The 27,047-nt window shown below is 43.8% G+C and overlaps 1 protein-coding gene across 2 annotated transcripts in view; it reads left to right on the forward strand.

The window, feature by feature from the left end:
• Positions 1 to 300: 300 nt before the first annotated feature.
• The window catches only part of LOC126145286 (potassium voltage-gated channel protein Shaw-like), a 451,068-nt gene continuing 424,321 nt past the window's right edge, over positions 301 to 27,047 (forward strand). For both annotated transcript variants that reach the window (XM_049915547.1, XM_049915548.1), the window contains exon 1: positions 301 to 375. The gene's annotated coding sequence lies outside the window, so the exon portion shown is untranslated. The remainder of the gene's footprint in view (positions 376 to 27,047) is intronic.

Here is a 27,047-nt window from a genome sequence, read left to right on the forward strand (position 1 = left end):
GAATGACACTATGAACTTCACACATATTGATGACAGAGAAGTAACCATCCACGGCAATGTGTGTGAGGAGCTGGAGGCGACTCTCGATAAAACTGTAGAGAGGCTCAAATAATACTATGTTCCTAATCAATTTAGGCCTAACCCCCAAAAACCGTTTGCCTCCTCATTTTCCCTACAGAGATGCGTCCATATCGTACTATGTTACACAAGAGGAACGCTTTTGGAACCCTGTCTGACATACTGAGCAGTACTCTATTGTCTTGCATTCTGCACGCCTCGTTAACGACTTTTGCGTTTGCAGGTGGTGGGCAGAGCAGACACAAGGAGAGACGGTTTCTCGCAGCCACCCCGGCTGGCGGACCACTGACCTCGCGGGTGAGTATGTCACAACAATCAATTCAAATGATTACATTACCATCAACCCGTAACATCAAGACGAAAAACACCTTTATGGAATATTCCTGCGGGTTTTAGAAAAACACAACTATATTGAACACTTGAATACACAGGATTAATGTATCACAATAATATTTATTTATTAGTTCGTTATCAACCAGCTTTCGTTTTCCTAGGCCACCATCAGGTAACTTAATAATGTGCGGATAGTCCACACAACATCAGCGAAGGACCACAGGCGTACAAAGATTGTTTTTTCAAAGATATGTGACATTTTATGGCTATATCAATACAAAAACACAATCATAACATAATACTCAAAGAAGCTATGAACAAATAAACACTATGTTACAATACATCCAAAGATTAAAAGTATAGGAATGTATAAGCCAAACATGTTGTAGGCTACAAGTGAGTAATGGCACAGATTACTATGTTATATGCCCAAGCTGGTGATTGTGATTAACGGGTCCAAAAACGGAAGGAGGGCGGCAGAGGGGAGAAATTAGTCCATGCAATGTGGATGTGGAACAGTTATAACAAGTATATTATCTAATTATGAGACAACTATTAACCGACTGCTGCTACGTTAGTAAGGATGAGTAATGAAACAGTGTTTGGTCGCTAACCGACCAGGTCGGAATTCTGTAATTGGTGTTTATTAACGGCCAGAAATTCGGGTAGTGTTAGTTCATCATCGTCATCATAATCATTATTATCTCCATCCAAGGATTAGGTGCTGTAATCGTCTTTCCCGGTCTCTGTCATCCATCCATCTCTTACGAGGTCTACCTGTTTCCCCTTTCCAGTCGGCCAATCATTCATTATCTTTTTTTTTTTGGCAATCTATTTTCTTTCGTTCCGTCAACATGATCCTTCTATTTCCTTCTATTCTCTTCTATCCTGTTATTAACCGGAAAGACTTTTAAATCCGATCTTATTGTTTCATTTCTTATTGTATCCATTTTACTACAGCCTCTAACATATCTCATGTAATTCTGCTCTGCTGATTATATATATTTCTTTTGTACCGTGCATGTTTCGGAACCATATACAAGAGTAGCTTCAGCCATAATTTTATACAATTTCGTTTGTGATTCCTCGTTTTTTTCCAAAGTTCTTACAATTATTCCGCAGGTAGCTTGACATTTAATAAAATTATTATCAATGTTTCTGTCATAGCCAAAGCTAGTGTCACATCTTACGTAACTGAAGTGGGATAATTGTTCTAAATTTTTCTTATTTATTATTATTTCCGATCTGGCTGGATTCTTTCCTTTGAAAACCATTATCTTTATATTATTTGCAGCTGTAGTTAAGTTTTAATATATTGCGTTTTGGCTCAATCTATATACTGCTCTTTGTAAATTATCTTCTGCCTCCTGTGTAATTATCTAGTTATCACCATATAACATAGTATTTAATTGTACGTTAGATCCAATTTTAATTCCTAACTGTGTTTTGTTTTCAGCTTCATAACTAGGTCGTCAATATGCAAATTAAATAGAGTGTGCGATAGACTGCACCCCTGTCAAACACCTTTGTTTATTAAACATTCATCTGAAATTTTCGAATCTGAATTTGTAAATAGTTTTGTATTTACATATAGACTCTTTATGTTACTAGTAATATGTTTTGGAAAACCATTTATTTACAGTATTTTCCACAAAAGGTGTCTTCCTACTTTATCAAAGGCTTTCTCAAAACCAATAAATGCTAAATGTGTTTCTAATCCAAATTTCCTACGTTTTTCAGTAATTTGTCTTCCTATAAATATATTACCAATCCAGAACGTCCCTATCTGAAGCCTGACTACTCTTCTGAGATTAAGGCGTCAGCGATAGTTTGTAGCCTCTCATTAAGAATTTACCCGTAAATTTTATATCCTTCATTTAGTGAACTTATTCCTCTATAATTTCCTGTTTCTTTCCCATCGCCCTTTTTTAAAAATATATATAGAAGCAGCTTTGACTGTGTTCGATTCTTCACGAACAGAACCGTTCTTCCAACATGTAGTTAAAAAGTAGACGAATCAGAATTGTAAATTTGTTTCTCCGTGTTTAATTAATTCAGCATTAATGCTATCTTGGCCAGTAGCTTTTCTATTTTTCTATATAAGGCTGCTTTTAATCCTTTTATATCTATTCGATATATAGAGTTATTATAATTTTTATAAAATAACTTTCTTCACTATCTTCATCATACCATAAATTTCTGTTGTGTTAGTTTTCTATAATGTTCGTTTCCTCTATGACTAATATCACATTTCATATCATAAGATGACATTCATTCACAGCATTTTCAGCAAAGTTGAAATCTTCCTTTTACAGTCTCCGTCTCCTTCCATCCTCAAACAGTGTCGTAGCTACAGCTCTACCTGATTGACCTACATTTGTCACACAGGTTGCAGGAAGTTCTATAAATTTCACTCTGTTCCAAATGTGGAATCTTACGTTTACTGTTGAACAGAATGTGGACAACAGTACTCCTAGTCTAAAAAGCTGTGGCCTATTTCCTGGATTTTAGTATCTTGGTAAATACCTATGAAGCCCTACATAAATATAGCATGTGGTGCCCCTTTTGTTATCAGTGTGGTTTGGCGCTATCTGAGGAAGAAGTGTTGTTATCCGCTGTCCCATGTTTCTTCAAAAATGTTCAAATGCGTGTGTATTCCTAAGGGACCAAACTGCTGAGGTCATCGGTCTATAGACTTACACACTGCTTAAACTAAATTAGACTAACTTACGCTAAGAACAAAACAAACACACACACACACACACACACGCGCGGGAGGGACCGCGCAATCCGTGGCATGGCGTCTCAAACCACGCGCCCACACCGCGCCGCCCCTCTTTCTGTTGCACATGTTATCAGTTAGGGTAGGACTATAACCATTACTGTATGCTATTACTTTTATGGTTTTTACTTCATTAATTACTATAAATATCGTCATTGCCCTGATGCTCTTATAACTAAGAAGCCATTTGCTCGCATATTTTGTGAACACTCACGCCATAATAGACGCCGATTGTTAATGAGGGCCTTGCTGCCACCACGGTCAGCATTATGAAACCCTGCTTATACTCATGGATGTGGAACCCCTTTACGAGTGCTCCTATTTTATTTTCCCCGTATCTGCAGCCCCAGTCCCTTCCCCCTCACTTTCTCCTCTCCCTGAAATGATAACTTGATATTTTTTAATGTTTACTCCAGTGGCTGCAATACAACGATCGCTGCCATCCAGTATCTACCAAGTACGTTTGCTCTCCCAAATCAGTGTGCCTAATCTCTAGTAAATACAACCTGTACACCTCTGGCCATTAAAATTGCAACAACATTTTGAGGGCATGCGACAAACGTCACATTGTCATTATATGTATTACATGCTTGGATGTGCAGATGACTGGAATTTTAGCACAACATCTAGGAGTAGGTATGACGAACGCCATCTACATTCTGCACGTAAAGAAAGTTTAGGCAGCCGGTATCTCTTTTATAAATCACATTTCAGTGTTGATTGATTGCGTGAATGTGAAGCGTCCACCTGCACTTGTCGGAACAGAACAGCGTCAGAATCATGGTCAGTCAAGAAAGAACTTCGTCTTTCTACGATATCGCACCTCGCTTGCGTTGAAATGCCGCAACAGTCACAACGAGTATAGAACCAATGGCTTCAGAACGGCCTTTCTCAACGTCTTGCATGACCTCAGTGGCCCCACAAGTACGCGTTGCCACGCAGGATCGTTCAGCCAGCACGTACCTCGAGACAGCAAATGGGGTTGTTTGAGAGAAGACGCATATCCCTACAGGCAGTACGACAATGTCTGGATCACATCGTCGTTCAGCATGGCGAAATTAATTGGAGCTTGTGTTAATGCGTCAGGGAAGTGAGTAGTGTGCATAACGACAGTACTGGACGCATAAGTGCTTCCAGGTAGTCTTAGGTTGTGGGTATAGCATCACGGTACAGATACCTGTATGTGAACGTTATGAGGAGAGCGATTTCATTTGTGTTCGTAATAGGTGCCCAGCACCTACTGTAATGGTATGGGGTGCCAATGGACACATACCATGATCATGTCTGGTTCGCCAGTAATTTCGACAGCAACAATTACATTCTGATGTATTAAAGCCAGTAGCTGTGCCCCTACTTCGTGGCCTCCGTGACATTATCTTGAAAGAAAATAGAATAAAATCTTATGTTGACCTACCTCGATACAAAAGTTGTTCGACTGTTACTCTGGACAGCTCTTTCTCTAAAGCTCTCATCCATTGTAAATATCTGACCATGGTCCGAGAGTTCAGAACCTCACCACTCGCCACTCATCTTGGTTAGTGAACTCTGGCGTAAAAATGTTTAACTCTGGTGTAAATATTAAGCAGTATGTCAGAACGAATACCCAAGTCTGTCATCCAAGATAGGTCGACTCTGTGCCAGTTGAATTAGAGCCAGTGTTGTCAGCAGAAGTCGCGCCTCTGTCTCCTCAGTTTCTCCCTCAGTATGTCCCCAGATAACTCCACATATTTAATCATGAATTCTTCCTAGTCTGCTGTATACATGACGATAACAACATTGCCCTCGATTCCTCGTTGTCTCGTTCTCTCTGCTGTGGGAATACAGATAATGTTGTCACAGTTTTGTCACAGGCAACCAGTCTGGCATAATCGTACGCCGTGGAAAATCAACATAACACATCTCCAGGAGACGGAATGGCAACAACTTATAACAGAGGTCCGATAACTTGCGAACGACGACTACTCACTTACAGAACGACGTTAGAGTGGTGGTTAGGGTGTGCCTAACCCTTCTTACGGCAAACCCTGATAAGATACGTAGTGAAATGGTACCGACACATAAGTAACTACTATTATGCCATCCTCCGAGGCTCAATCACCCAAGGGCCCAACTCAACCATCCAGAGGGAGCGGCAGCAGATTAAGGCGCATATAGTAACGCTGGCTCGACGTCGTCTACAGGGAGTCCTCGTTAGAACGCGTATGCAGGACTCAACTGACTACTTGACACCTGCCGTGCATCACATCGCAGCCTACGACGACAACATCTTACAACCAAACTCGTCACGCCACAGGCACAGACTGTGAGTCAACAATCTGGAACAGTCACCACTTTCGCTGACCACTATCTGAACATCTGCGGCGCCGGGATTGCTAACGCAACAGCAACTGGGCAGGTTTTGTCTTATACCATATGCACCGTCCCAGATGGAGAGAATACCAAACTGATGGAATTGATCACCTGGGACGAAGTGGAGGCTGTTATCGACAAAAGTGCCAATAAAAATCCCCCTAGCATAGATTGTCTGCCTAAAGAGTTCTTTCGTGTGTCCAGGACGTTAATGGCCTCGAGATGGACCAGCATGTTCAAGAACATTTCACACCGGACCATGTTATCCCATACAGCTTTGTGACAAGCATCATCATTCCTATATATAAGTTATGCCCTGGTGCAGCGATCACCTACTTCCGTTCACTTACCCGCCTTAATGCGGACTACAAAATCTTTGCTCCATTAAGTTTCGGGAATGCAGCCGCATGAATTCTGCTTCTTCTTCTAATATTTCGGCTGTATACCTTTCAGCCATCTTCAGAGAGAGCCGTACGACTGACGCTCCAGCTTTTTTTTTTTTTTCCTTTATTTAATTTCAATTCCCCCCGAAGGGGGCGGGCTGGCAGCAGCTTAGGACGCCGCTCTGCAGCCTACAGATTTTCTGACAAAGAGCAGGAGAATAAATAATAATAAAAAACAGGCGATAAAATCGGGGACTTAGTGAGTAGCAAGGTGAAAAGAAAACGGGGAAATTAAAACAAACAACAGGGGGATGATGAAGCGAATAAAAATACATACGGAGCAGACAGGGAAAACAATAGACAATTAAAAAACACGGCGACAGTCTGGATTCTGTTCGCAACACGTGAAAGACAAACAACACTGAATAGTCACTAAAACACTGCACGAAAAAGTCGGCAAAGGTGACACCACAGTCGAGAGCAGGTGGGGGGAAACGGGACAGAAGATGGGAAAACAAAAAGGGGGGAAAGGAGAGTAAAAGCGAAGGGGGTGACCGGGAAAGGAGCTGATGGAGGATGAGGACCCATAAGAGGGGTGGGGGGCAGACGCGACAGGGAGGAGGGTAGGCAGAGGAGGGGAATACAAAAAGACTGGGGGGGAGAAGGGAGGTAGGGAGAGGTGTAGTGGGGAGGAAACAGGATGGAAGGGGGGGGGAAGAGGGAGCCCAGGGAAAGGACAGAGGAAAGGAGGGGGAGGGAGGATCAGAGTTGATAGGAAGGATAAATGGAGGGAGAGAGGGCATCATCCGGGAGGGGGAGTTGATGGAAGCCACCTTGGGAAAGGAGATGGAGGGTGTAGAGATGGAGGGTAGGGGGGACACAACGGTGAAGACGTGGCAGGGGGCGAGGATGGGAGAGGAGAGGAGCAACCAGGGGGTGAGGGGGTTCAAGAGGGCGGGAGGTGTAGAGGATGTGGATATGTTCGAGGAAGAGGAGCAGATGGGGGAAAGGAATGAGATCATAGAGGATCCGCGTGGGGGACGGGAGGCGGATATGGAAGGCGAGGCGGAGTGCATGACGCTCAAGGATCTGGAGGGACTGATAGAATTTGGGGGGGGGGCAGATGGCAGGACTGGCATAACAGAGGATGGGACGGATTAAGGATTTGTAGGTGTGGAGGATGGTAGAGGGGTGCAACCCCCATGTCCGGCCAGAGAGGAGTTTGAGGAGGCGGAGGCGGTTGTGGGCTTTGGATTGGATGGATCGGAGATGAGGGATCCAGGTGAGGTGACGGTCAATGGTGAGGCCAAGGTAGGTGAGGGTGGGGGTGAGACGGACAGGACGTGCGCAGACAGTAAGGGATAAATCCAGGAGCCGGAAGGAGCGAGTGGTACGACCTACGATGATTGCCTGGGTCTTGGAAGGATTGAGTTTCAGGAGCCATTGGTTACACCATGCAGCAAAAAGGTCAAGGTGATGCTGGAGAAGGCGTTGGGACCGTTGGAGGGTAGGAGCGAGGGCGAGGAAGACGCTCCAGCGCTCGCTCCATCCTTTTAAACTCGCCGACCGCGCCACTGCGCATGCGGCCACAGATAAACATGGCGCCAGTGATGTTGACCGGCGGCAAAGACGTACAATGTGCATGAGTTACGTCTGTGGCTGCGCATTCGATCCATACTGGGAGGTCGATGTATTACTGGGAGCTGAACTGTAGCGACGTCTTTGTAAGTTCAATATTGAGAGTGCCGGATTCCATGATTTATCTAATGTGAAACTGCTGTCTCTATTAATTAAATTCTTCGTCAAGCGGATTTCAATGGCCTCTTCTACTACGGAGTCCCAGAAAGATGAAACAGAAGTCAGAATTTCGACATTTTCGTATACCATAGAGTGGCCAGAATCAATACAATGGTCTGCCACAGCCGATTTACTGGGTTGTAAGAGCCGAGTGTACCTGCGATGTTCCGTACACCTCTCTTGGACTGTACGATTCGTTTGTCCGATATATGAAAGGCCACATTCACATGGTATCTTGTAAACTCCAGGCTTGCGGAGTAGTAAGTCATCTTTAACGGAACCCAGGAGTGTAGCCGTCTTCGCCGGTGGACGAAAAATCACTTTTACTTTATGTTTAGTGAGGATCCGTCCTATTTTGGATGAAAGGCTTCCCACATACGGCAGGAAAGCCATGGATTTAAATGTTTCCTCGTCATCTTCTGCATTCCTTACGAACACCTTAGGTTTTATTTGTAGTGCCTTATGTATTTGTTGTGGAGAATACCCGTTGTCCTCAAAAACTCTCTTCAGATGTAAAAGTTCGTCTTTTAAACTACTTTCATCAGATATGACGTGTGCTCGGTGTACCAAAGTTCTTAGAACACTACTCGTCTGCGAAGGATGGTGACAGCTATTTGCATGTAAATATAAGTCCGTATGGGTCGGTTTCCGATATACTGCATGACCCAAAGTGCCATCTTCTTTGCGTCGAACCAAGACATCCAAAAATGGAAGACATCCCTCCTTTTCCACTTCCACTGTAAACTGAATTTGTCCATGGATGGAATTCAGATGGTTTAAGAAGTCCTGCAATTTGTCCTCGCCATGGGGCCACACTACAAAGGTGGCATCAACGTACCTCCAAAAATCTGTAGGCTTCAAACTAGCAGACTCCAGGGCCTTCTCCTCGAAGTCCTCCATAAATAAATTGGCCACCAAGGGTGACAAAGGACTGCCCATGGCAACACCGTCAGTCTGTTCAAAAAAGTCGTTATTAAATAAAAAGTATGTGGAGGTCATCACATGGTGAAACAAAGCTAAAATCTCCTTATCAAAACTTTTTCCAATGAGATCTAAAGATTCAGAGAGAGGTACCTTAGTAAATAGCGACACTACATCAAAGCTGACTAATAGATCAGAGGTGTTCAGTTTCAAAGATTTTAATTTGCCAATGAAATCTGCAGAGTTCCTTATATGATGATAACATTTTCCCACAAGCGGCATCAATAGAGACGCCAGGTGCTTGGCACAATCATACTTGGGAGAACCAATATTGCTCACGATAGGACGTAGAGGAACGTCGTTCTTATGGATCTTTGGGAGTCCATAAACCTTGGAGGCACTGCACCACTTGGTTTCAGTCTTCGTATGACTTCCGGTGGAAATGGGGAGGCATTCAAAAGCGACGCCGTCTTCCTTACCACCTTGTTGGTGGGGTCCTTACTGATCTTCCGGTACATACTATCATTCAGTAAGCTGTATATCTTATCATGATAGTCGTCACGTGACATTAAAACAGTGGCATTACCTTTATCAGCAGGGAGAACCACCGTTTCGGTATCTTGGCGGAGCATACGTAGTGCAGTCCTCTCTGCCGCAGATATATTGCTTCTTTGTGGGCGAGCCTTCATAACAGCACGACAAGTTTCGCGTCTTATTTCATCTGCAGAATCCGTAGAGAGTGGTCGAACAGCTTCTTCAACGGCACTGATGAATGCAGGCATAGGCAGAACCTTTGGCGTGGGTGCAAAATTCAGTCCTTTGCTTAAGACCATCATCGTAGCAACGTCCAAATCTCTACACGTCTTATTAATGACGGAGCGTCGAATGATACTTTCTTGCTGTGGAGATGGCTCAAGTCGGCTGAACTTTGCAGTCTGTCTTGATGTCGCTACCTCACGAACCCAGTCTGATTTGGCCCAAGTTGTACCCTCTATCCAGTTCCAAGAGTTGCTGGGTAACTCCACAGACATCTTCAGGTGCAGACGATAAAGTTCTTGAGAAACAAGATCCAGCTTCCTTCGTGAAAATCGTATCCTCTCCTTAACGATAGCAGAACCAGCTTTAATTACAATTGTAAGTAGGCTGTTTAGATTTTTATATGGGTAATGCCACGTAGCGCTCTATATGAAAATCACTGGCTGTGCTGTGTGCAGTATGTGGCTAGTTTGCATTGTTGTCTGCCATTGTTGTCATGAACTGCTACAGCTGGATGTGAACAGCGCGTAGCGTTGGGCAGTTGGAGGTGAGCCGCCAGCAGTGGTGGATGTGGGCAGAGAGATGGCGGAGTTTTGATAATTTGTAATACTGGATGTCAATTATGAATATTAAGGTAAATACATTGTTTGTTCTCTATTAATATCTTTCATTTGCTAACCATCCCTATCAGTAGTTAGTGCCTTCAGTAGTTTGAATCTTTTATTTAGCTGGCAGTAGTGGCGCTCGCTGTATTGCAGTAGTTCGAGCAACGAAGATTTTTGTGAGGTAAGTGATTTCTGAAAGGTATAGTTTAATGTTACTCAGGGCCATTCTTTTGCAGGGATTTTTGATAGTCAGATTGCGTTGCGCTAAAATTATTGTGTGTCAGGTTAAGCACAGTCTTGTACAATTGTTCTAAGGGGACGTTTCATATTGTATAATTGTTCTAAGGGGGCGTTTCATAAAATCTTCACGTGTTTGTTCAAGTGTGGTGTCTAACTTCCGAAGATTTTGTTCCATTGTGTCTAACTTTTGCTGTGTTTGTCTCTGGTGTTGTTCCACTGTGTCTAACTTTTGAAGCTTTTGCTGTGTTTGTCTCTGATTTTGTTCCATTTGTTGCATTAGTTGTAATAACAATGCATTAGTGTCTGGAATCTGTTCCTCTACTCTTTTCGGCAGTGCATTTGCACCGGCAACATTCACATTTTGACAAGCTGAAAATGTGTCTTGACTTATTTGAGAAAACGGTGAGGACGCAAAACCTGAATTTACAGTATTTGCAAAATTGTGTCCTATCATTTCGGATTCCTGAGGCGAGCTGTTGCCGACCGATCGATCGACAATGCTTCCCTGTTCACTACCTGTTTCACTGCCTACGCCATTGTCTGACGCCCGCTCCATTTCCCTATGCACAGTTACCAAATTACTACTTTGAATATTAGTTAACTCATTACATGGTGGGGCCAACACACTGCTTTCGTCGTCACTGTCATTTCTTAGTTTACTTTGGAGCCGAGTGTTACGTTTTTCACACGCCATTATTGTCACAATATTTCACACGATGACACAGAAAAGCACAATTTGAATAGCAAAAATAAGAGAACACATTAACATAGCACTGAAAATAATATCTAGTTAATTGCAGCAGCGAAATACTTGGCGCAAAGCTACATGCATGCCACAACTGTTTTACTGTACAACAATGAAAGACTGCAACTACCAAGGAGATTCTCTCTACAATTACGCGCTAAAGCTACACTAAATACACAAACTACAAGAGAAAATCAGAAGATTCCAGTGAGGTATCCTGGCAGGGTCGCCTGATGCTGCATTGCCTCGTCCCTTGGTATATATATCTGAGCTCAGTAGATTTAAGTTAGCTTAAGAGGGGGTAGACTATATAAGAAACTGACTATGGAGAATAGGTAAAGAATGCAATGCGAAGTGATATGAAAAAGATTGGGCCCAAATGAGTATTGTACAATCAGAAATAATATGAATAGAATACAGGAAGGAGGTATAGATAGGACTTTTTGGGAATAATGATGAATGAAGGGAGATCTCCGAGAAGTAAAGAAAGTTTTGAAAATACTGCAGTAAAACAAACCCTGTCCTTTCCTTCTATTATTCCGCTATATGTTTGTGTACCCTTGTGTATTTGTGTTTTTCCTGTCTTTATGTGTTGATGTGTTTATGTGCTGATGAGAGCTATGTTGTAGAATTTTTCTAATACTCTGTTATTTTCTTTGTAAAGATGCTTAGACATTATTTATTCTGTGTTGTTTTAATGCTCATGTGTGAAGTTGAATTTTTAAAAGTGATTCTGATCTTTTATTTTTGTACTCATGTCATCATTCCTGTAACACTGATGTATATGTTTATTTCTATTCTTTTGTAAAGCCCCTATTACTACAAATGTTATCTGTATTGTTATGTTTTTAATGATGTATTTTGTACCTTTGTAATTGTATTCTTACGTCATAAAATTGTAATTGACACCAGTTCATCATATTATTAACTTGTAAGCATTCATTTCACTGCACACTTTTCTGTTGGTCATACTATATGGACACTATGTGAGAAGTTGGGACTGTTAGTGTTTGCACGTGTGTTACTAATTCAGCAAGGGACTGGATAACAGCATTGCTGGTTCTAAGGACAATTCCAAAAACTTTGTGAGTGCACAAGTGGTGGTTATGGACTTGCTCTATTATCCGCAAGACTCTTCAATGGTGATTGTGCACCTGCACAGTCGCAACAGATGGCTGCTGGCCATCTCTACAAGGACTACAGTGGGTCTGCACCTCTGGTGGCCCACCAATACCACAATCTCTACCAGGACTACAGTGGGTCTACTCTGTGATGACCTACCTACCAATATTCTTCGAAACATCGACTGACTCTGCTGTGGGTTTGCTCTGTTGTGGCCCATTACCTGTCAGCATGTCAAGAGTCAGCACTGTCTTACCGTTGGAAGGACAATACTACTTCTTCAAGACTGCATGGAAATCCACTACTTCCGTGTGTATTGTATTTTACTGCTCAGACTTTGAGCAAACAAACTGCAGGTTTACTCTTATGATGAATGATCAGGACTGTCTTTATTGACTGTGAAAAAAAATTTTAGCTGTTGACCAACATTGTATCAATAAGTGTGTGCATTTGATATCTTTGTTATTGTAATTATGAAAAATTTTATCAAATCTTTATTGGCCACTGCCCAAAAATATTTTGTAAAATTTTTTGTGGGGAGCATGGGGGCTATGTAAGTAGGCTGTTTAGATTTTTATATGGGTAATGTCACGTAGCGCTCTATATGAAAATCACTGGCTGTGCTGTGTGCAGTATGTGGCTAGTTTGCATTGTTGTCTGCCATTGTTGTCATGAACTGCTACAGCTGGATGTGAACAGCGCGTAGCGTTGGGCAGTTGGAGGTGAGCCGCCAGCAGTGGTGGATGTGGGCAGAGAGATGGCGGAGTTTTGATAATTTGTAATACTGGATGTCAATTATGAATATTAAGGTAAATACATTGTTTGTTCTCTATTAATATCTTTCATTTGCTAACCATCCCTATCAGTAGTTAGTGCCTTCAGTAGTTTGAATCTTTTATTTAGCTGGCAGTAGTGGCGCTCGCTGTATTGCAGTAGTTCGAGCAACGAAGATTTTTGTGAGGTAAGTGATTTCTGAAAGGTATAGTTTAATGTTACTCAGGGCCATTCTTTTGCAGGGATTTTTGATAGTCAGATTGCGTTGCGCTAAAATTATTGTGTGTCAGGTTAAGCACAGTCTTGTACAATTGTTCTAAGGGGACGTTTCATATTGTATAATTGTTCTAAGGGGGCGTTTCACAATCTTATTCATGGAAGTCGATTTCATAAAATGTACTAACCTGGCAAACTTCGGAATTATGCCATGGTCACGGCACCTCAGTAAAAAACTTAAAGAGCTCAATAATCTCGCTCTCAAATGTCGTAGCTTGTCCAATCGTCGAACACATAAAACCATCTCCTCCCCGAAGAGGTACTTGATGTGAATCTTCAGGTTTTCGCGGCGCAAAGACTGCTCCATTAAGTTTCGGGAATGCAGCCGCATGAATTCTGCTTCTTCTTCTAATATTACGGCTGTATACCTTTCAGCCATCTTCAGAGAGAGCCGTACGACTTACGCTCCAGCGCTCGCTCCATCCTTTTAAACTCGCGGACCGCGCCACTGCGCATGCGGCCACAGACAAACAAGACGCCAGTGATGTTGATCGGCGGCAAAGACGTACAATGTGCATGAGTTACGTCTGTGGCTGCGCATTCGATCCATACTGGGATCGATGTATTACTGGGCGCTGAACTGTAGCGACGTCTTTGTAAGTTCAATATTGAGAGTGCCGGATTCCATGATTTATCTAATGTGAAACCGCTGTCTCTATTAATTAAATTCTTCGTCAAGCGGATTTCAATGGCCTCTTTTTCTACGGAGTCCCAGAAAGATGAAACAGAAGTCAGAATTTCGACATTTTCGTATACCATAGAGTGGCCAGAATCAATACAATGGTCTGCCACAGCCGATTTACTGGGTTGTAAGAGCCGAGTGTACCTGCGATGTTCCGTACACCTCGCTTGGACTGTACGATTCGTTTGTCTGATATATGAAAGGCCACATTCACATGGTATCTTGTAAACTCCAGGCTTGCGGAGTAGTAAGTCAACTTTGACGGAACCCAGGAGTGCAGCCGTCTTCGCCAGTGGACGAAAACTCACTTTTACTTTATGTTTAGTGAGGATCCGTCCTATTTTGGATGAAAAGCTTCCCACATACGGCAGGAAAGCCATGGATTTAAATGTTTCCTCGTCCGTTGTAGAAGCTGTTCGACCACTCTCTACGGACTCTGCAGATGAAATAAGACGCGAAACTTGTCGAGCTGTTATGAAGGCTCGCCCACAAAGAAGCAATATATCTGCGGCAGAGAGGACTGCACTACGTATGCTCCGACAAGATACCGAAACGGTGGTTCTCCCTGCTGATAAAGGTAATGCCACTGTTTTAATGTCACGTGACGACTATCATGATAAGATATACAGCTTACTGAATGATAGTATGTACCGGAAGATCAGTAAGGACCCCACCAACAAGGTGGTAAGGAAGACGGCGTCGCTTTTGAATGCCTCCCCATTTCCACTGGAAGTCATACGAAGACTGAAACCAAGTGGTGCAGTGCCTCCATGGCTTTATGGACTCCCAAAGATCCATAAGAAAGACGTTCCTCTACGTCCTATCGTGAGCAATATTGGTTCTCCCAACTATGATTGTGCCAAGCACCTGGCGTCACTATTGATGCCGCTTGTGGGAAAATGTTATCATCATATAAGGAACTCTGCAGATTTCATTGGCAAATTAAAATCTTTGAAACTGGACACCTCTGATCTATTAGTCAGCTTTGATGTAGTGTCGCTGTTTACTAAGGTACCTCTCTCTGAATCTTTAGATCTCATTGGAAAAAGTTTTGATAAGGAGATTTTAGCTTTGTTTCACCATGTGATGACCTCCACATACTTTTTATTTAATAACGACTTTTTTGAACAGACTGACGGTGTTGCCATGGGCAGTCCTTTGTCACCCTTGGTGGCCAATTTATTTATGGAGGACTTCGAGGAGAAGGCCCTGGAGTCTGCTAGTTTGAAGCCTACAGATTTTTGGAGGTACGTTGATGCCACCTTTGTAGTGTGGCCCCATGGCGAGGACAAATTGCAGGACTTCTTAAACCATCTGAATTCCATCCATGGACAAATTCAGTTTACAGTGGAAGTGGAAAAGGAGGGATGTCTTCCATTTTTGGATGTCTTGGTTCGACGCAAAGAAGATGGCACTTTGGGTCATGCAGTATATCGGAAACCGACCCATACGGACTTATATTTACATGAAAATAGCTGTCACCATCCTTCGCAGACGAGTAGTGTTCTAAGAACTTTGGTACACCGAGCACACGTCATATCTGATGAAAGTAGTTTAAAAGACGAACTTTTACATCTGAAGAGAGTTTATGAGGACAACGGGTATTCTCCACAACAAATACATAAGGCACTACAATAAAACCTAAGGTGTCCGTAAGGAATGCAGAAGATGACGAGGAAACATTTAAATCCATGGCTTTCCTGCCGTATGTGGGAAGCCTTTCATCCAAAATAGGACGGATCCTCACTAAACATAAAGTAAAAGTGATTTTTCGTCCACCGGCGAAGACGGCTGCACTCCTGGGTTCCGTTAAAGATGACTTACTACTCCGCAAGCCTGGAGTTTACAAGATACCATGTGAATGTGGCCTTTCATATATCGGACAAACGAATCGTACAGTCCAAGAGAGGTGTACGGAACATCGCAGGTACACTCGGCTCTTACAACCCAGTAAATCGGCTGTGGCAGACCATTGTATTGATTCTGGCCACTCTATGGTATATGAAAATGTCGAAATTCTGACTTCTGTTTCATCTTTCTGGGACTCCGTAGTAGAAGAGGCCATTGAAATCCGCTTGACGAAGAATTTAATTAATAGAGACAGCGGTTTCACATTAGATAAATCATGGAATCCGGCACTCTCAATATTGAACTTACAAAGACGTCGCTACAGTTCAGCTCCCAGTAATACATCGACCTCCCAGTATGGATCGAATGCGCAGCCACAGACGTAACTCATGCACATTGTACGTCTTTGCCGCCGATCAACATCACTGGCGCCATGTTTATCTGTGGCCGCATGCGCAGTGGCGCGGTCGGCGAGTTTAAAAGGATGGAGCGAGCGCTGGAGCGTCCCCCCCCCCCCCAAATTCTATAAGTCCCTCCAGATCCTTGAGCGTCACGCACTCCGCCTCGCCTTCCGTATCCGCTTCCCGTCCCCCACGCGGATCCTCTATGATCTCCTTCCTTTCCCCCATCTGCTCCTATTCCTCGAACATATACGCATCCTCTACACCTCCCGCCGTCTTGAACCCCCTCACCCCCTGGTTGCTCCTCTCCTCTCCCATCCCCGCCCCCTGCCACGTCTTCACTGTTGTGTCCCCCCTACCCTCCATCTCTACACCCTCCATCTCCTTTCCCAAGGTGGCTTCCGTCAACTCCCCCTCCCGGACGATGCCCTTTCTCCCTCCATTTATCCTTCCTATCAACTCTGATCCTCACTCCCCCTCCTTTCCTCTGTCCTTTCCCTGGGCTCCCTCTTCCTCCCCTTCCGTCCTGTTTTCTCCCCACTAAACCTCTCCCTACCTCCCTTCTCCCCCCCCAAAGTCCTTTTGTATTCCCCTCCTCTGCCTACCCCACTCCCTGTTGCGTCTGCCCCCCACCCCTCTTATGGGTCCTCATCCTCCATCAGCTCCTTTCCCGGTTTCCCCCTTCGCTTTTACTCTCCTTTGCCCCCTTTTTTTGTTTTCCCATCTTCTGTCCCATGAACCATGGACCTTGCCGTTGGTGGGGAGGCTTGCGTGCCTCATCCATACAGATGGCCGTACCGTAGGTGCAACCACAACGGAGGGGTATCTGTTGAGAGGCCAGACAAACATGTGGTTCCTGAAGAGGGGCAGCAGCCTTTTCAGTAGTTGCAGGGGCAACAGTCTGGATGATTGACTGATCTGGCCTTGTAACATTAACCAAAACGGCCTTGCTGTGCTGGTACTGCGAACGGCTGAAAGCAAGGGGAAACTACGGCCGTAATTTTTTCCCGAGGACATGCAGCTCTACTGTATGATTAAATGATGATGGCGTCCTCTTGGGTAAAATATTCCGGAGGTAAAATAGTCCCCCATTCGGATCTCCGGGCGGGGACTACTCAGGAGGACGTCGTTATCAGGAGAAAGAAAACTGGCGTTCTACGGATCGGAGCGTGGAATGTCAGATCCCTTAATCGGGCAGGTAGGTTAGAAAATTTGAAAAGGGAAATGGATAGATTAAAGTTAGATATAGTGGGAATTAGTGAAGTACGGTGGCAGGAGGAACAAGACTTTTGGTCAGGTGATTACAGGGTTATAAATACAAAATCAAATAGGGGTAATGCAGGAGTAGGTTTAATAATGAATAAAAAAATAGGAGTGCGGGTTAGCTACTACAAACAGCATAGTGCACGCATTATTGTGGCCAAGATAGACACAAAGCCCATGCCTACTACAGTAGTACAAGTTTATATGCCAACTAGCTCTGCAGATGATGAAGAAATAGATGAAATGTATGACGAGATAAAAGAAATTATTCAGGTAGTGAAGGGAGACGAAAATTTAATAGTCATGGGTGACTGGAATTCGTCAGTAGGAAAAGGGAGAGAAGGAAACATAGTAGGTGAATATGGATTGGGGGGAAGGAATGAAAGAGGAAGCCGCCTTGTAGAATTTTGCACAGAGCATAACTTAATCATAGCCAACACTTGGTTCAAGAATCATAAAAGAAGGTTGTACACCTGGAAGAATCCTGGAGATACTAAAAGGTATCAGATAGATTATATAATGGTAAGACAGAGATTTAGGAACCAAGTTTTAAATTGTAAAACATTTCCTGGGGCAGATGTGGATTCTGACCACAATCTATTGGTTATGAACTGCAGATTGAAACTGAAGAAACTGCAAAAAGGTGGGAATTTAAGGAGATGGGACCTGGATAAACTGAAAGAACCAGAGGTTGTACAGAGTTTCAGGGAGAGCATAAGGGAACAATTGACAGGAATGGGGGAAAGAAATACAGTAGAAGAAGAATGGGTAGCTCTGAGGGATGAAGTAGTGAAGGCAGCAGAGGATCAAGTAGGTAAAAAGACGAGGGCTAATAGAAATCCTTGGGTAACAGAAGAAATATTGAATTTAATTGATGAAAGGAGAAAATATAAAAATGCAGTAAATGAAGCAGGCAAAAAGGAATACAAACGTCTCAAAAATGAGATCGACAGGAAGTGCAAAATGGCTAAGCAGGGATGGCTAGAGGACAAATGTAAGGATGTAGAGGCTTGTCTCACTAGGGGTAAGATAGATACTGCCTACAGGAAAATTAAAGAGACCTTTGGAGAGAAGAGAACCACTTGTATGAATATCAAGAGCTCAGATGGCAACCCAGTTCTAAGCAAAGAAGGGAAGGCAGATTGGTGGAAGGAGTATATAGAGGGTTTATACAAGGGCGATGTACTTGAGGACAATATTATGGAAATGGAAGAGGATGTAGATGAAGACGAAATGGGAGATAAGATACTGCGTGAAGAGTTTGATAGAGCACTGAAAGACCTGAGTCGAAACAAGGCCCCGGGAGTAGACAACATTCCATTTGAACTACTGATGGCCTCGGGAGAGCCAGTCATGAAAAAACTCTACCATCTGGTGAGCACGATGTATGAGACAGGCGAAATACCCTCAGACTTCAAGAAGAATATAATAATTCCAATCCCAAAGAAAGCAGGTGTTGACAGATGTGAAAATTACCGAACTATCAGTTTAATAAGTCACAGCTGCAAAATACTAACACGAATTCTTTACAGACGAATGGAAAAACTGGTAGAAGCCGACCTCGGGGAAGATCAGTTTGGATTCCGTAGAAATGTTGGAACACGTGAGGCAATACTGACCTTACGACTTATCTTAGAAGAAAGATTAAGAAAAGGCAAACCTACGTTTCTAGCATTTGTAGACTTAGAGAAAGCTTTTGACAATGTTAACTGGAATACTCTCTTTCAAATTCTGAAGGTGGCAGGGGTAAAATACAGGGAGCGAAAGGCTATTTACAGTTTGTACAGAAACCAGATGGCAGTTATAAGAGTCGAGGGACATGAAAGGGAAGCAGTGGTTGGGAAAGGAGTAAGACAGGGTTGTAGCCTCTCCCCGATGTTATTCAATCTGTATATTGAGCAAGCAGTAAGGGAAACAAAGGAAAAATTCGGAGTAGGTATTAAAGTCCATGGAGAAGAAATAAAAACTTTGAGGTTCGCCGATGACATTGTAATTCTGTCAGAGACAGCAAAGGACTTGGAAGAGCAGTTGAACGGAATGGACAGTGTCTTGAAAGGAGGATATACGATGAACATCAACAAAAGCAAAACGAGGATAATGGAATGTAGTCAAATTAAGTCGGGTGATGCTGAGGCAATTAGATTAGGAAATGAGACACTTAAAGTAGTAAAGGAGTTTTGCTATTTAGGGAGTAAAATAACCGATGATGGTCGAAGTAGAGAGGATATAAAATGTAGACTGGCAGTGGAAAGGAAAGCGTTTCTCAAGAAGAGGAATTTGTTAACATCGAGTATAGATTTAAGTGTCAGAAAGTCGTTTCTGAAAGTATTTGTATGGAGTGTAGCCATGTATGGAAGTGAAACATGGACGATAACTAGTTTGGACAAGAAGAGAATAGAAGCTTTTGAAATGTGGTGCTACAGAAGAATGCTGAAGATAAGGTGGGTAGATCACGTAACTAATGAGGAGGTTTTGAATAGGATTGGGGAGAAGAGAAGTTTGTGGCACAACTTGACTAGAAGAAGGGATCGGTTGGTAGGACATGTTTTGAGGCATCAAGGGATCACAAATTTAGCATTGGAGGGCAGTGTGGAGGGTAAAAATCGTAGAGGGAGACCAAGAGATGAATACACTAAGCAGATTCAGAAGGCTGTAGGTTGCAGTAGATACTGGGAGATGAAGAAGCTTGCACAGGATAGAGTAGCATGGAGAGCTGCATCAAACCAGTCTCAGGACTGAAGACCACAACAACAACAATCTTCTGTCCAGTTTCCCCCCACCTGCTCTCGACTGTGGTATGTCACATTTGCCAACTTTTTAGTGCAGTGTTCCAGTGACTATTCAGTGTTGTTTGTCTTTCTCGTGTTGCGAACAGAAACCATGCTGTCGCTAGGTGTGAATTTTATGTCTTTTGCGATCAGAATCCAGACTGTCACCGTGCTTTATAATTGTCTGTCTATTGTTTTCCCTGTCTGCTTCGTATGTATTTTATTAGCATCATCATCCCTCTGTTGTTTGTTTTAAGTTCCACGATTTCTTTTCGCCATGTTACTCTTTAAGTCTCCAATTTTATCGCCTGTTTTTCATTATTTATTCTCTTGAAGTTTCTCACAAAATCTGTAGGCTGAAGAGCGGCATACTAAGCTGCTGCCAGCCCGCCCTCTTCGGGGGGAATTGAAATTCAATAAAGAAAAAAAAAAAAAAAAAGCTGGAGCGTCAGTCGTACGGCTCTCTCTGAAGATGGCCGAAAGGTATACAGCCGAAATATTAGAAGAAGAAGCAGAATTCATGCGGCTGCATTCCCGAAACTTAATGGAGCAGTCTTTGCGCCGTGAAAACCTGAAGATTCACATACAAAATCTTTGTTTGCATTTTGGCAGCGCGCTTTCTGTCCTTTCTTCCATCGGAACAGACGACTCAAGGTGGTCATCTGACTATGTAGACAGCTACCGGCGGTTGTGACGATCACTGGCCTCGACGTGCCGGCTCCGGGCAACTATGGCCGCAATCGACTTCGCTAGGGCGTATGACAAAGTACATCACGGTTTTCTACTCTCCATAATGGCTAGAATTGGCTTCCCACCCCTTCCTCAACGTCACACATGACAGCGCTAGCTCCCACACACAAGTCAATAGTCGCTTAACGAGTCTATCCGACGAGGCTGTTTGCTGTCAATCCTGCTACACGCCTTCGCGCTTGAACCCCTCATGAGGAATCTCAAACCTACGCTCACGGGAACTGTTCCCGTGGTTCGCTCAGGGGCGTAATCACGACATAGCATGACATAGGCATATCGGCAAGCGCCTCAATGAATATGAATAAATCTGCAGCGCTGTCAATAGGACGTGTCTCCCCAAAGCCGAACTAGCTCCCTTCCCACAACTGCAGGCCACCAAGTATCTGGCCATTCACTGTCTTCACCCTCAAAACACCCCTACCATGGCCAATGATTTTCGGCGCGTGTTGCATAGTGTTCTCGCCGAGATCTACAACAACCTACTCCGCCGTCTCGACCCCTGTCTGCGGGTGGACTACCTCATTCGCCATGTTGCTTCGAATTTGGTGCATGTTACACGAGTCCTACCCTTACTGCACGAGATTAGACTTAGTTTGCAAGCGGCCTTCGGCTACCGCCTCACAGCGGAAACAATCCTTAAGATCCCGTATGAAACGCTGTGAGGGAGGACTTGGTCTACTCAACGTATAGCTCAGCGCTGATGCTCTGTATATGCCAACGATACGGAAGCAATGCACTGGACCGGGTGCGTCCATTACACGCACTTTGGTAAACGTCCCCATGCCGACGTCAGTCCTTAACCAGTCACATTCATACCTCTTTGTCACATATTGCGACCTATAGTTATGTGCATCCTGAACTCTCGACCAAGCGTCCTCCAACATCAGAGGATCTTTCTTGAGGATGTATATTCCCCAGCTGCCAAAACCAACGCCATACTCTCCTTAAAAGGTTGGACGCTCAACTGCCTCTACGGCGACAACGACTAATCAGGTCTTGGCGTTTGAAGCAGGTTGCAAATTCCCCACATCGATTTGGAGCGACGACCAATTGCAGGACTTTGTTTGACAACTACTTGCGTGGTGTATTCATGTGCTCCGTCCAAGTAGTGTCGTAACGGGCCTTATCCCCACTCCTCCCCCCTCTCCTTATGACTTCTACTTCTGCTCATCTCGCTAGATCTGCCTATTTCGTCCCCGCCTTCCGATGACGTCAGAAATGCGATTGCATCTTTCACCGCACAAGGCAGTCCACATAAGGCAGCACCACGTCATCTGAACTGGAATTAATTAAAAAAAGGTAGTCTCCACTACGCCACCTAACTACCACATGCACTCCCCTCCTATGCATCCATCTGTGAAGAGGTCCGCGGGCGTCATGGCCAGGCCTCAATTACGACACTCACCCTCCCTGCCCTCGAGATCCGCCGATGCGTAAGCCCAGACTTTCTCCCCTCCCTTTTCTTCCTTTATGGAGTGCATTATACTGTAAATACGTTTCTCTATCGCTTCTCTTTAGCTTTCGGTAGTAAAATTATATAAAAATAAATATATAGCAATTGTCTACAAAAGGCAAGTGTCCGGAGTTCGAGACTCGGTCCGGCACACAGTTTTGATTTGCCAGCAAGCTTGATATCATTCGGTACGTAGTGTACGCAATACTGATTACAAAATTCTTAAAAACAGGAAACTAAAGAATTTATGAAGCCCCAAACGAACAATTAACATACTGCGGAGAAAAGTTCTCACCTAATACGAGGAAAACAACACATTGCAGAGAAAAATTCTCACATAATGCGAGGAACTCCTTACGGAATAGATGAGTCATAAGGAAGGATTTCAACTTATACCTCGAGATGTAGGCTTAGCGTTCTTTCCTTTTTTCAATTCTCCAGAAAGCCCTCTGAATATGAAACCTGCTGGTAATACCTACTTTTCAGTACTGCCAGAGGCTTTCTTTCGGTGAGAAAACTATTATGGAATGTACTCAGCCTCGTGAGGCCAACTGAGGAGCTACTCAACCGGTTAGTAGTGGTTCCAAGCTCAAGATGACGGCGAGAGCGATTAGCGATGTGCTGACCACCTGCCGCCACCCCCCCCTCTCATACCACATCCGATGACGCCATTAGCAGGGTACCGATTTTGTCCGTGTGGGTCCAGAACGCGGAACTTTACCTTACGTACCTTCCGTGCAGTGCTTAAGGAAGCTTTCTCCAAGTACAAATAGTTTTTTAACCTGTGTTGAATGATGGACTGTTTCAGTTTCTTTTTAATGATTCAATACAGTCGACAACGAATCCAATGATGAAGTAAATGCACAGAGATTTGTGACTTATAATTTCGAGACACTTGAACAGTGGTACATGAAGTAAGTGAAGTGACATCGCAGATGTCTCTGACAGCTCTTTTCTTGGCTGTAAGGATCCGTAGTGAGTTGCCCAAAATATGGTAGTGTAAGAGATAATACATTGAAAGTGAGTAAAGAGAGCAACTGTTCGTGTTCCAGTGTCCGAGAAAGTGGTTCCCCTGGTAAAATCCTTATCACGGTTTATTAAAAAAATGGAAGTCTGGATATTGCTACCCACACTACAATTTTGTGGCATTTCAGGCTCAGCACAACGATTCTCCGTTTACCATAATCTTGAATCGCGTGTTTTATGTGTTAATATGACCACAAGGTGGATCCAGGCCTCGTCTCTATAAAAGCTGACATCAAGAATATCGATGGTATTCATCTTAATAAAGGACGCAAGATTTGCTTTTCATGATTCTTTCAGTTCAAACGCTGCGGTCATTCTGTGAGCGAACAATTTCACTGTTTACCTAACCGCTTAATGCGTAAGTCCCTCATATTTTTTTCTTGTGCCAGTTTGCACAATGATTTTACTGGACTCTGCCGCGTAGTGTCGAAAACATGCAACAACTTGCGTTCGTTTGGTTTATATGGTCTTACAGTTCATTCATCATTCAGCACTAAACCGTGTCTCCAGAAATTTCTTAGTAAATCGACGAACGGTGTTATGATGTGGTACCGATGTTTCCGGGAATCTTTCAGGAAAGGACTCCTGTACTAAATCTGTATATTTATCGCGTTGTTGAAACGCATATTCAACAAGAACAACACCTTTTCTCATTTGAACGTATCGTAATTTAAAAACCAGTTGGCCGCTCGGTTTGAGGCGCCATGTCACGTACTGCGCGGCTTCTCTCGCCGGAGGTTCGGGTCCTCCCTCGGGCATGGGTGTGTGTGTTTGTCTATGGACCGATGACACATTTGAACATTTTTAAACATCACATTCAGTAGCTTTATCAGCTGAACCAAACCTGTTAAATATTACGCCGCAGCAGAAAGAATTAAAAATCAGTCACATATCTAAGAATGCAGTTCTGCCGACTTGTGTTCTGCCCATTTGTTTCAAACTTCTAGCTCAACATCTGTAGCCTGCAATCCAGTGCACAGTGATTTTCTAACCGCAACGTATTTGTATCAAGCGATGACGATTAATATTCTGCCTACAAAGTACGAATCATTACGGTGTCGTACGAAGTATGCTAGAGATTTCAGTTGTGCGCCAAGCATATCAGCCGCTCTAGGACACACGAGATCCGATCTCTGTGTGCGACTTACACTCACTTTTCCCCAATCACTGAGATTAATTGTATCTAAATGAATAACTGTGCATTATTTTACAGCATTTGTGAATAAATGCACAGCAATGGCATCCCCGAATATTATTTGAAGTAGATTAGCTATGCGCCAACTAGCTAGACTGTTAATAGCTCCAATCTATTCTAATACTCTGCGTGATATGCTACTAGGTACTATGTCAGCAAGACTTCAGCAAAGTAGAGGTTGGAGTAAGTTCTAAGCACCGATTCACAAAAGTAATGCAGCAAAGTATTAATTTTACTTAGTCTTCAGCAGACAGGAGCGACTACTTTACTACACGTTGGCCATACCACTTTCCATGGACTCTTTGTTAGACTGAGAAATCAGAGTGATAGCTATGTAAATGAGGATATGCCAGCAAGAAGCAAAGCGACCTGCATGTGCCACAAAGTTTTGAGACCAGTTGCATTATTTGCATCAAGTGTTAGTCCACACCTACACTTATCTTCAGAAAAAAACAGAACACCCTGAAGACAAGAGACAGTACAGTAGTATGTTTAGCAGAAATGATTAGCATTTCACTCACCACGGTTCAGTATGTGTCCTATTGCCTTGTAGGCACAGCCCCACCATGGGTCCTGATAACTTGTTTCATGCGTGATGGCATCGACGCGTGCAAGTCGCAAGTGGCGTCCAGTGGTACAGCCATCAATGCTGCATTCACCTGGCTTCAAAGTTCAACTGTGATGGTTGGCATTGGTTCACTGCACTCATCTTTTCACCATGTTCCACACATTTTAGACTGGAGACAAGTCTGGTGATATGGTGGGCCAACACAAAAGGCTGGTATCCTGTGACACCAAGAAGGCATGTCTTAGTGCAGCAGCATGTGGCCGTGCTTTGTCTTGTCGAATAATGGCGTCTGGGGAGTTGTGCAGAAAGGGTATTGCTACGGGTCGCAAGATGTCATCCGCGTAAGTCACATTAGTCACGGTGCCCTGGACACGCGCCAGTTCTGATTTGTGGTTGTACTCAACAGCATTACACACCATAAGGTTTTGAGTTGGCACTGTATGTCTTGTGCGAATGTAGACACTGTGATGGCGTTCCCCCTGTCCGCGGCGAACCAAAATGAGACCATCATTTTCAAACAAATAGTACCTGGATTCGTGCGAAAACACTATCTGATGCTATTCCTGTCCCGACTGACGTATTTCCGTTCACCATTGCCATTTACACTGAAGAGCCGAAGAATCTGGTACACCTACCTAATATCGTGAAGGGCCTCCGCGAGCACGCAAAAGTGTGGCAGCACGACGTGGCATGAACTCGACTGTCTGAAGTACTGCTGGAGGGAATTGACACCACGAATCCTGCAGTCATGGCCATGAATCCGTAAGAGAACGAGGGAGCGGAGGTCTCTTGTGGGTGTTCCGGGAGCCACTCTGTAGCAATTTTGGACGCGTGGGGTGTCGCATGTCCTGCTGGAATTGCCCACGTCTGTGGGAATGCACCCTGGACATGAATATTGCAGGTGCCCAGATAGGATGCTTACGAAAGTGACACCTGTCAGAATCGTATCTAGATGTATCAGAGGTCCCGTATCACCACAAATGCCCCACACTTCTACAGAGCCTCCGCCAGCTTGAACAGTCTCCTGCCGAGACGCAGGGCCGATGAATTCATGAGGTTGTCTCGATACTCGTACACGTCCTTCCGCTCGATACAAATCGAAACGAGACTCGCCGGACCAGGAAACACGCTTCCAGTCATCAACTGTCAAATATCGGTGTTTACGGGCCAAGGCGAGGCGTAAAGCTTTGTGTCGTACAGTCATCAAGCGTACACGTGTGAGCTCCGAAAGCCCACATCGAAGATATTTCGTTGAATGGTTCGCACACTGACACTTGTTGATGGCCTAGCATTGAAATCCGCAGCAATTTGCGGAAGGGTTGCGCTCCTGTCACACTGAACGATTCTCTTCAGTTATTGTTGCTCCTGTTGTTGCAGGATCTTTTTCCGGCCACAGCGATGGCGGGGATTAGATGTTTTACCGGATTCCTGCTATACATGGTTCACTCGTGAAATGGTAGTACGGGGAAATCCCCACTTCATGCCTACCTCGCAGATGATGTCTCCCATCGAACGTGCGCCGACGTTCAAACTCACGTAACTCTTTCAGACCTGAATTTTTTCTGGAGGAAGGAAAATGTTTCTTTATGTGGCAAAGCTCTAGATGATTTTTAATGAGTTTAGATTGAAGATTCATACAAAAATGTGTACCTATTTTCAAAACATACATTGTATACTTGGCTGCATTTTATGGACTAAAGTAACTAATTACGAAACATTCTCTGTTGTAATAAATAGTAAAATCATTAATCAGTAATTACCATGCAAAATAACAATAACAATATTCAACTATACAGTGGAATCCATGTATTCTGCTGGTCAAGAGCTGCTGTGCACTGACTGCTACATTGATTTGTTGATATTTTCACTGTGATGACCAACAGTTGGCAGCACTTGCGCTTGATAAAAAGGTTGAACACTCACAAATGTGTA

The sequence above is a fragment of the Schistocerca cancellata genome, chromosome 2 (assembly GCF_023864275.1).
Source record: "Schistocerca cancellata isolate TAMUIC-IGC-003103 chromosome 2, iqSchCanc2.1, whole genome shotgun sequence".
Classification (NCBI taxonomy): Eukaryota; Metazoa; Arthropoda; class Insecta; order Orthoptera; family Acrididae; genus Schistocerca; species Schistocerca cancellata.